Source organism: Vidua chalybeata, chromosome 1 (assembly GCF_026979565.1).
Source record: "Vidua chalybeata isolate OUT-0048 chromosome 1, bVidCha1 merged haplotype, whole genome shotgun sequence".
Taxonomy (NCBI): Eukaryota; Metazoa; Chordata; class Aves; order Passeriformes; family Viduidae; genus Vidua; species Vidua chalybeata.
This window is the reverse complement of record NC_071530.1, coordinates 2,996,775-3,008,299: the sequence shown is the minus strand read 5'-3', so window position 1 is coordinate 3,008,299 and position 11,525 is coordinate 2,996,775. Positions and strand designations below refer to the sequence as shown.

Genomic DNA, 11,525 nt, shown 5'->3' with positions numbered 1-11,525 from the left:
AGGAGGAGACTGGCAGATCCTTTCTGAGTCCTGACAGGGCAGTGTTCCATGCCATAACCACCCCCAGAGCCTGTTATCAGCTGAGCTGGATGCTCCCAAAGTATTTCTCCAGCTCTGGGACTGAGAACAGCGTTGGGGTCTGGAGTCAGTAAAGGGCCATGAGGAACTGTGATCCACCAAGGGTAAACTTGCAGTCCTAAGTTTGCAGGGAGCCAGCTCAGATCCTGTCACAGTGCAGCCATGGCTACCCAGCCTGTAGGTCCTGAAAGGATAGGAAGATGTGAAAATTCCTGGAATTACAGTGCTGGTAATCCCAGGCTGGCCAGGTGTGAGCCAGCTTTGTTATGGCTACTTTATACTGAGCCTACATCAACAGAGAGGATCCAGCTCTGACATGCTGTAAGATCATCAAAATGCAGCTCCCCGATTCCCAAAATGCAGAGAAAACAAGAGGATGCTCAAAATTTCCCCACTTCTCTTGCAGTGAAGCCCTTATGCCTTGACACCCCTCAAACAATATCCCACTGAAATCCACAAGGTTCTCAGAGGCAAGAACCTTTGAAGAGGTCCTGGTCAGAGCTCAAGAAGAGTTTGGATGATGCACTCAGGCATTTGGTGTGATTTTTGGGGTTGTCCTGTGCAGGACCAGGAGTTGGACTCGATGATCCTTGTGGGTCCCTTCTGACTCAGGATATTCTGTGATTCTCTTTGTGTTTGGTGCTTGTGTTGCTCTGCTTGTTGCAACACTGCTGAGCATTTTCAGACCTGGATTAGGACTCACCCAGGAAATACTGGAGAAATCCCACCAGTACCACCAGTTCTTCTGCTGTGCCTGACTCAAAGCAAGGATTTGACCTGCATTTTTCCAGGTGAATGACTAACTTCAAGGAAGCCCAGAAGAAGCAAGGGGAAATTCTGTCTCAGCTTCCAAGTTGTTCCACTCGGTGTAAAATGCTTTCTCTCATTGGTTCAGAGTTTTGAAGCAATGTCAGTCTGGGAAAGATTGGATTCATCAGGCTGCAAAGCCATTCCCCCTGTTCATCTGTCATGGTAAATATTTATACCCAACAAAACTGATGGGCTGCAGAGGAGCACTGCCCAGTCTTGGGAATGCATCCACTGAGGTGTGAACTGGAATTTCAGGTCCCAGCCAAGCAGCAAAGGAACTGGAGCACAGAGCTGTAGAGCAGAAGTGCAGCACCACTGCCAGCAGCCTCCTTTGTGGGATGTGAGGGAATCCCTTCCCATCTGTTCCAGGCAGCCTTGCTGGGGGAAAGCCTGTGAGCCACCAGCTCTGAGACACACTGAGCATTTTCCCTCTTCTTTTCACCTTCCCCTTCCTCTCCTGGTGTTCCCTTTTCCTCTCCATTTGCAGGAGGAAATTTGTGTGTTTGCAGCTTTTCTTGTGTTCCAGCCCTGTGCTAACCCGTGCCAGCACGAGCCATATGCCAAAGACAGCCAGGAAAGGTTTGCCTTTTGGAGATGTGACAGGGAAAAACCCCAGCTGCTTATTCACCCTCCCCACAGGCTCCTCTGCAGCCTGTCACACTCCCCACCAGGCTGTTCTGCACAGGAACCTGAAGATGGGATGTTTCCTGAGCTGAGGAGCTCCTTCAAAAAGTGTGAAGTGCATCAGCACACCAGAACTGTGCCCCCAGGCACCCCACTCACAATTATTTCATTACAGAACATCCAGCCACGCCGCCTTTCTGCTGTCAGGGGTGTTTGAGGGATTAAATGAACGTGCTGAAAGGACCTGCTGTGACAGGCATGGCAATGTCAGCGATGCAGAGCTGCCAGCCCAGCTGCCTTGGCCCCGTGTTCCAGGAAAAAAGAGAGGAGCTGGGGGTGAAATCAGAGCCTCTCGCTCTGGGGACGTGAGCAATCAAGTGAATGATGACATTGGGATCGGGCCCTGTTTGACTGGCTCAGAGCAGGAATTTGGCTCCATAACTTGGCCTGGTCTACTCTGGTTTTCATCCAACTCATCAATAAAATGGAATTCAAGGACTTCACTGCGGATGACAACGTGGAGTGATCTGTCCTGGCCCCATAACCTGGCCCCACACAGAGCACAGAACAGAGCTCAGCACTTTTGCTGCTGCCCCAGCTCCAGCCTGATGCCCTGACCCCAGAGCTGACCCCAGCAGGGCAACTGCATCTGTTTGCTGCATAATAAGATCTGAGGTGTGCCTCTTAAAAGGGATTAAAGCTCCTTCTGCCTCTGTTAAAAGGCACAGATGTGTTTGAGGATGATGAATTTGGGCTCCAAAACTCTTTATAGAAATAAAGCCAAATTCTGATCCTGCTTGCACCAATCAGCTCACTGCAGTGACTCCTGAATTACACCAGCATTAAACTGGGATTTGCCTTCAAAATAATTCCTTTTTCCTCATTCTGGAGCTGCTTATTCCCTTTTTATATCAGGGATAGAGTGAGTCCCTCCTGTTCTATACTTCAGTGATTGAATTATTAAATTTATTCCTAAGTATAGAACAATTAAAATATAAACAATAAATTATTGTCAAGGTCTAGAGGTAGCAGGTTCGATGCTAACATTAGACTGTAGATATTTCTGTTCAGCTGGGATCTGTGTTGCTTTGTGACCCTCTCACAAACAGCAAGAAATGAGAATATGACCATGTTTAGGGTTCAGAAAAGAAATTCTGTTGCAGAATTTTAGGGGCATTAAAATCAAACAAGTTTTTAAAATCAGAGTTATGTATGCAGGAGCAGCATTACTGCAGTTGTGGAATGAAAAGGGAGAAAGGCCAGAAGATGAAAGACCTGAGCATTTTGCTTCATTTTTTTGTTTATTTGGGTTTTTTTTTTTTTTTTTTTTTTGGTTAGGAAACAAGTTATGTTTTTCTTCAGGAAGGTGTTGCTGCAGAAAAGATATTTTATACATGAACTAATTATCAGATTTCCTTCTTTCTCTGCATCCCACTGGATTTCCCATTCATCTCAGAAGCAATGAGGGTCATGTCTGTGCCACAGGGCAGAGGGATTAAACCCAAATCTCTGCTCCAATCTGATGGAAATGCTTTCAGAGAGAAATGCACCTGCTGATTAACAAAAGATTGATGGTAGTTTTTCAAAAGCAAAATGAAGTTCCAAAGAAAGCTCAGGAGTGAATGAACACCACTTGGCTCCATGGCAGGGATTAAAGGGGTTTGGGGGGACTTTTGTGTCCATTCCTTCCAACTTCACCCCAGGGTTTAAACCAGGGGAAAGGAAATATAGGGAAAGGAAATACAAAATAACTTCAGACTAAAAGGGAATCTCTCAAACTGGGAAGTGCCAATGTGTGTCTCCATAAAGCTTATTTTATTCTGACCACACAGGTACCTCTTGGTTTGATAAATGGCCTGTGGACACACAGGTGGACCAGAAGAAATGTCCCTTCTCTGGCAGGTGAATGCAGCTGTAACAGGAAAGCCCACAATAAAACATTCCTCCTGCTGTGTCCCAGCTCCTGCTTTCAGGCTGGGTGTTTGGCACAGCCCAGGTTCCCTCCCAGCCTCGCTCTTCCCCCCATGGCATCTCTGCAGCCATGAATGTGCCAAACTCCCGGGGACAGGGATTGCAATCCTGAATTCCCTGGCTCACAATGCAAAGTTGCACTTTTCCCACCCCGGTGCTGATGGGGCCAGCACCAAAAAGCTGCTTCACTGGAGATGAGCCTCGAAGAGCAGAGGGTCACACACACCCACATCCATCCAGAAGGACTCTGCTGGCATCATTCAGGCACTAAGCTGCTGTTAAAAGGAAAGGATTCAAGTCCCAGACTGACAGGTGGAGTCAGATGTCCCAAAATGTGGATTTCAATCAATTTCCTTTCAGTCAGTCAGCTTTTCATCCCCTCTCTTAACCCAATATTTGCATTTCAGTCTGATGAGGTATAATTACAGTGACTGACCTTGCTGTTTCCCCTGGAGACCCATGCAGATGTAAACCAGGGCTTTTAATCAGAAGTTTCTTTGGAGCACAGATCATCTTTTCCACCTCTTCCTGAATGTCCTAACTTTCATGATGCTGTGCAGAAGAGCCCTGCTTTTGAAATTCTGGTTATTTCTAGAATACTGTGAAATCACAGGGGAGAAAGCAAACCTTTGGGACTGGAGCCTACAGGTCTGTAAGGAAAATAATGCCCACTTGTGTTCTGAGGGCCAGACCCTGAGGACACACACAGCAGAGCACCAGTGTTTTATACCCAAGTTTTGTGGATATTGTACATTTGTACATAGAGGAAATCTGAAGAGCACATTTAAGAAGAAAAAAAAAAAAATAAACACCGCATTTTTGATATTCAGATGATGATGATGAGGAATTGAGTTCAAAAAGGCAGTTTTGAACTCAAAAGTGCATTTTTTCAGAGCCTGTTTCAAACACCTCAAGCTGTGGGTCAGCAGCTGGTGCCATCTGACCCTTCTCACTCAAGCTGTAAACACCTGTGCTCTGCCCTCCTGTAAATAGGCTTTGGCAGCAGAGGGTGATGGGCACTGGCTGTGAGCAGAGGATCTCTGTCCTTGTGGGCTTCTCTGTACCAGGTGCTTGTGATGTATCCTCCATGCCAGCAAGAATGGGCCTGCTTGCTCAGCACAGGTGAAATCTCTGCCTTGTTCCATGGCCTTTTGCCTGATGTTATTTATTTTTGGTCTGACTCTGTACATATGCAATGAAATGGCTATTTTTTTTTCCTTTTTTTTTTTTTTTTTCCTTTGTATTTTGTTCACCTCCTTGCTTCAGAGGGGGCTCTTCTCTGTGGTTGACACTGCTGAAAACAAGCAATAAAACCATCGTGAAGACATTGTGTCTGAGGTGCTCCACCTGGTATTTTAATTTATTCTTCACAGTCCTGGAGACAACACAGAGAAGGAAAACTAAGAAGCTGGGGAGGTTCCTGCTTAGAGTTAAGCATAATGACCTCATACTTTGAAAGTTTAACCAGATAGACCAAATCACTCTTAAAATCAGAGAATCATAGAAGTACTAACGTTGGAAGGGACTCCTTGCAGTGAGCAGGGACATCTTCAAGTAGATGAGAGTTCTGTATAGACCTTCTTTGAGAACATCTGTGCCAGCAGAAGAACCAGTACCAAATCCAACGTAATTGACCCCAAAAGCTCTACCACTGCTCGAGCTGGGTGCATGGATGGTCCTTTGGAGGCAGGACTGATGCGTGGAGGTGACAACCATGAAATCACAAACACGCTGCGGTCGTTTTGTCACAATCCACAGGTGTGAGATGATTCCTGCATTCACAGGAACTTACAACCCCACACACAAATACAGACGTGTTGATTGTTGCTGGAATATCCTCCAGCAAATATCTTTATCGCTCAGAACAAAGCACAAGCCTTCCTCTGTGCTGGAGAAAAGCCCGGCAGGCAACCACAAGTGAACCATAATTGTTCATATCAAAGACACATTATTTGATGCACACGGATATCAGGCAGTGAAAATAGACCTCAACAAGAGGTCAGTGAGCTTTTCCATGTCCATAGGGCCAGTTTGGCCACTCACCCCCTTCTTAAACTGATTTACACCCAGTGCTGACACTGCTGATAAAGGCCAAACCTACAACTTGAAATGACAAGTCTTGGCTGTATTTGTCCCTCTTTCTGCATGGATTAACCATTTTCATTTAAAATCAAGGAGTCTGATGCTCTGGGTGTTCTGAGAAGTGAAGCTGTTTGTACTGACTTCCACTGGATCTCCCTGTGTTGGTTAAGCCAGAAATCAGGAAAACAGCTCCTGAGGGCTGGGGAAGGGGAAAACCAGCCAGTTACATTTTTTCTGTGTCTGTACAGGTGAGGATAATCCCATCCTGCCAAAAAACAGCTTCCACATGAGGAACTCCAATCACTGCTCAGAAATTAATGTAAGTGGGTTTGATGAAGGTCACCTGAGAAGTCTGGGGGAAAAAAAATCAGCCCAACCCTCTTTGGTCCCAGCTGTGTGTCCTCTGTGTCCTTCCTGGCTGGCAAAGAGCAAAGCGTGGCTTTTCTTAGGCACACACCATTATTCTGAATTTGATGGAACATGCAGTCACAACCTCTGGAAGGTTTTGAGTTTGGCTTTTAGGGCTTCTCTGTGTAAGCTCAGTTTTCATGACTGCAATAGCATCTTTCTCTATTAGAAAGAATCATGTTTAAAGATGGAAAATGACATCCTCTTCCTTTGATCCCCCGTGGTTTCCATGGCAAAATACCAGGATGAGGAATTCTGTGATCTCCATGACATTAAAGCAATTTCCCATGTAGTGGATCAAACCTAGTGGCTAAATCATCTTCATTGCACATGCAGGTTGTACCTACACCCTCACACTGGAGATATAAACTGAACTGTGACTCAGTACAATCCACAGAGGGGATTTTGGCTGTCCTCAGCTCAGAGAGATGCTGGGTTGTCCGAGGATCCCGAGGACACGTGGCACAAAGAGCCTAGGCATGGTGACACAGCTGTAACACTGCACTTTCTGAAAGCCTAAAAGCCTCTTCTGACACTGACAGGGCTCACAGGGAAATCATTCCTGCTACAGAACCCTACAGAAGCAGTGTGATCCCCGCTGCGCGGGGAATAGCGCACTCTGACTCCATGCTGCAGAAGGCTGAATAAATTGCTTTTATTAAGTTAAATTATATTGCATTAATACTGTACTATACTAGAACTGTATCATACTAAAAAGATACTCAAGAAAAAACCCATGACTGTTTCTAGACAGTCACGACACAGCTTTGACCCAACTGGCCAATCAATCCAAACAACCATCACCAGTGTCCAATTAACAAATCACTCTTGGGTACACAATCTCCATAACACAGTCCACATGTGCCAAACAACAGGAGCAGCCAACAGAGATAAGAATTGTTTTCTTCTTTCTCTGTGCTTTCTCACTGTGTCTCACAACTTCCCAGGAAAAATCCTGTGAGAGAGAATTGTGTCGCCCTCTGTTCAGAGAATGTGAATACCACAGAACCCTTTATGCATTTACTCCTTTGCTGGATCATAAGAACAAAGGCAGGTGAGTGGCAATGTCATCTTAAAATAGCCATTTCCCAGGTCACAGAGTCACAGGATCACTGAGCCCAGCCTGTTGTTGATGTCCACCTTGTCACCAGCCCAGAGCACTGAGTGCCACCTCCAGCCCTTCCTTGGACACCTCCAGGGGTGGGGATTCCACCAGCTCCTGTCAGGCACTGGTCTAGGTGTGGAAAGCTCAGAACTAAACTGGCCATGCATCCAAAGACCAGAGAGGCAAAAGTTTCCTGTCCATGGCAACAGATCCCTTTTTATGGATCTAAACTTCTCCTAGAGTCCATCCCCCCCATCAATACTGATTAAACTCCCCTTAGAAACATCCCCACTCCTCCCAGTCTAGATCAACACCTTGAATCCTTCCCACACACAGCCTAAGGGTACAGGAAGTAACTTGGAATGCTGAAACCAGCCAATATCAATCATCCCTGCCCTTGGTTTGCAGAGCAAATCTACATGATTATTGTACAATGTCTGAGATAGAGGGAGGAAAAAGAAAGGAAAACATTTGGCTGGTAAGCCTGTGATTTGATGTGCTTGTTGGGGAAGACAGGACAATCTAAAGCATGTTTTGTTGTCCAAACATTAAGAGGAATCATAAAATCACAGAATGGTTTGGGATGGAAGCGACCCCAAAGCTCATTTTGTTCCACCCCCTGCAATGGGCAGGGCACCTGCCACACACCAAGTTGCTCCAAGCCCCATCCAGCCTGGCCATGAACATTTCCAGGGGTGGGACAATTAATTCAACTCAGAACTTCAATACATTGATAATTAGGTGTCCTGGGTGACAAACAGAAGTTCTGTCACTTAATATCAGCTCCAAATCAAGGAAGTGGCTTTTAAAGCACAGGGATGCCAATACTCAATGTGAAATAAACTAGGGTTGAACCAACACCCACAGATTTGTCTTTCTCTCCTGAAAAGTGCCTGCACCCAGTTGTCATTTTTTTTTACCTGAATCCACTTGTGAAACTTATTTTACAAATGAAGTAAAATACCAACAGCAGGGCCCAACACTGAGGTGGGCACTGCTGCCAAGAATCTGCCTCCCTCAGCTCTTAGAGATTTATTGCTCTGGGATACCTATTTCAATGGCTGTTCCTTATCAGCCACTTAATCCTGAGCTCTTTGGCATAAAGCCATTAAAATCCATAATATTTCATTATGTCCTATCTGCTTCCAGCTAAAAAAATATGAGGATCTGGGAGAAATATGACCTGAGTTGGCAGTGAGGAAGGAATTTATTATGTTTAAGAGATTTATGTGTGTAATGTGATTTTTGGGTTGGAATGCATGCAGGTTCTCATTCCATCCCATCAAGTATTTCCCATCAAGTATGATCTAGTTGGCCACTAAATTCCAGCTCTCCTCGTGTCCTCTTTAGTTCACGGGTAAGAGTCTAAACAGGGGGCTCCAGGAATTCTCAGGCTTTTGAGATAATTCCAAACATGATGGTCCCTGACGGGAGAAGATCCTTCTTGGCTGGGTAGGAGCTCAGCCCTTTCCCAGTTTGTGATGGTCACATTTCCAAGGATCTCTTTGCAAATTACCCGACCTGGAGAAGACTGGAAGGTTTTATCCTCCCCTGCTTCCATTACTGGCCAGGAACCCTCAGTTTCTGAGACAATTACTGTAATTTTGGCCAGAACTGGGCAAGGATAAAGCTTGGAATTAAAATTATAGAGTACAACTCAGTTCTGGGCTCTCAACAGCTCCCCCATCTCCAAGGAAAGATTTGAAATTCATCAGCTGGATCAGTGATTAGGGCTTGTGTGAACAACTGATTGCATTTGTTTGGCTGCTGGGGAGGAAAGGAAAAAGGAAAAAGGAAAAAGGAAAAAGGAAAAAGGAAAAAGGAAAAAGGAAAAAGGAAAAAGGAAAAGGGAAAGGGGATGGCACTGCCTCCCTCCCACTGACTCATCTTAGGGCACCTAAATAAAGTGAGAGCAACAATTCAGATCAAGACTGAGTCCTGGCTTTGGACAACCTGCTCTAGTGGAAGGTGTCCCTGCCCATGACAGGGGGGTGGAAAAAGGTGGTTTTTAAGGCCCCTTCCAACACACACCATTCTGGCATTTGATATCCAACTGCATCCGTTCATTTTTTCCTATGTACACAATTATTTATTTGTCTGTAGTTAAAATACACATCATTCTCGTGGCAGGTTAGAAACACAAGGTTGTTCTGTGGAGCTCAGGAGCAGCAAGAGTCAATGAGCACCTTTTCTAACATCAAAAAACGATGTATAGAATTCAGCAACTCTCATCATTCAAACCGAATCTAATTACAGTGCAAAATGTAAATTAACGCAACGTTCTTTGGAGAGCTGCTCACATCCATAGTAATATGCCAGCTCTGGAAGCTGCCCAAGCATTGAACAAGAGTGAAATTCTTCTGATTCAACATCAAGTGCTACGGTCTGTTCACAAGGAAAAAGCATTTTAGGTGTCATTAAGGCGAAGTTTAAAGCAGAAATTGCTCCAGCAAGAGAGAAATTTCCAAGGAGCTTTTGGGATGGGGTCTCACACACAGAGCTGGAGGTAAACAAGTCCTTGAGGAGCCAAGGGCTGGCAAGGTGCTGGAGAAGTGCAGGCTGACACACAGGTTTGAAGCACTTCAGCAATGAAGACAAATGAGAGTCCTCACTGTTGTCATCTGGCTGCAGAAGCTCACTACCAAAGTTTTACATTTTAGGAACCAAAAAATGACCAAATTAAAACTAACACAACCCAGCTAGGTGAGGTGGACAATGAAAATTTTCTTTATTCTGAATTCATGTTAATTCTGAACCCCGATTTAAAGCTGTTCTGACCTTCTCCAGGTGTGAGCACTTCTGTTGGATAGGTTTGCATTCTTCACCCAATCTTAGCAGGGTAAGCACAAATTCCTCAAGTCAGGAATAGATCCCACAGGTGGAATTCAGCCCTAGAATGTGGACAAACTTTCCATCCAATGTTTCTCTCCAGAAAAACAATGTGTCTCTACAGAGAGAAGCTGAAAAACATTTCATTGTACATAAAGCAACGCTGGCTTCCCTCTGCTGGGAGGGACAGGGTGTGAAAAACTACTGTCAGCTTTGTAAACACAAAGAGAATTGTTATTTTATTTTTACATACTTGTTATTTTAGTGTTGACTTTCTGGGAGAAAATCCTCTCACCTGGTTTTAGGTGTCTATTAAGCAGCTATTAATGCCAGAGCCACTCATTGGAACGTATTTCTAGGGAGTCCTTGTCAATGCAGTTAATTCAGTTTAGGCGGAAATTCATCTGTGCAGGTGCAGCAGATAAATTTAAACTCAATTTAAATATATTTAAATAACCCCAGGTTGTCTGATTTAGGACTTTGGAAACTAAAAGACAGAGAAGACATTGAAATTCCCAATTTTTCTCTTTGAAAAGGGCAAAATGTGCACCACACAAAGTCCTCCTCTTGCTGACTGTGTTGCATGAAAACCATAAAGGAGGGACTTAGAGACTCCTGATGGATGTGAACTCCTCTGCAAAGGTCTAAGGTGATGATTACAGTGCTGCCAAGGAGAACCTGGACTGTCAGTTCTTTATCTTCTTTTCTGCCTCTGTCAGAGTCCAGATTGAAAGCACTCGAGATGGTATTTCATGTTCAGACTCAGATGTTTATTCTCTTATCTACATCACAGTCCTACCAGCCATAAGTTCTACAGCATTTCACTAACAAGCTACAAGATGGCCTCGTATCTATCCCTACAAAGTCTTTTAAGGATCAACTGTCCAATTAAGAAATGACACCTAAATTATTTTTACTTTTAACCCAATAACCAACCACCCGTGCCTGCAATGGGGACTTTTTTATCCAATTACACAAAACCACCCAAACCCATGGAGAAAAAGGTGAAGAAGGACCAGCTTCCACCCCAAAATCTCCATCTTGCTTTCTATCTGTTCCTGTATTCTAAACCCTTAAACTCTGAGTTTCCCACCCTGTGACATCACACACTTCTATTCAAACTCCACACCCACAATCCCAGTTCTGTCATTCCATTTTGGAAGCTTCTCCACGGCCTCAGGTCAATGCAGTGTTCTCCTGGGGGTCAGTGCCTGGCAGCACAGAAAGTCTGGAATTCTCAGCAGCCAGGGTTCCAACACTGGACATCCAAGGAATGGATGGATCACCAGTATCCACCGCTGTCCTTGGCATTCTGAGACACAGCTGCTCTGATTCCTGTCAGATTAGTGAATACAGAAATTGCCAACAAGTTCTTGTGAAGAAAGATCTGCATCATGGGAAACAACATCAGTAAAAAAGGTGTGATGAAGATGTTACACAAACCCATTTCCCTTCAAAGCCGGGGGAGGAAAGTGACAACAATCATTGTTTTGTTTGAAATACACACCTGAACACCTCACAGGATATCCAGTACTCTCTCCTCATAGAAATATTGGGGCTTTGCTTCTGCTCTGTGTTAATATTGAAATCCAATTCTTATGATAAGAACTTTCTTGTG

General features: G+C 44.7%; 2 long non-coding RNA genes across 3 annotated transcripts; one reads left to right on the top strand and one right to left on the bottom strand.

The window, feature by feature from the left end:
* Positions 1 to 4,810: 4,810 nt before the first annotated feature.
* Positions 4,811 to 5,162, bottom strand: LOC128792803 (uncharacterized). Its single transcript, XR_008432565.1, has 2 exons — positions 4,998 to 5,162; positions 4,811 to 4,858 (listed from the first exon to the last, which is right to left on the bottom strand). It is a non-coding gene; the product is annotated as an uncharacterized LOC128792803 (long non-coding RNA).
* A 118-nt stretch (positions 5,163 to 5,280) lies between these two features.
* Positions 5,281 to 10,641, top strand: LOC128793550 (uncharacterized). Of its 2 annotated transcripts, XR_008432831.1 has the most exons (5): positions 5,281 to 5,481; positions 5,814 to 5,884; positions 6,921 to 7,027; positions 9,866 to 9,917; positions 10,444 to 10,641. It is a non-coding gene; the product is annotated as an uncharacterized LOC128793550 (long non-coding RNA). The 2 variants fall into 2 exon arrangements; XR_008432829.1 differs by lacking the exons at positions 9,866 to 9,917; positions 10,444 to 10,641 and adding an exon at positions 9,209 to 9,765.
* The last annotated feature ends 884 nt before the right edge of the window (positions 10,642 to 11,525 follow it).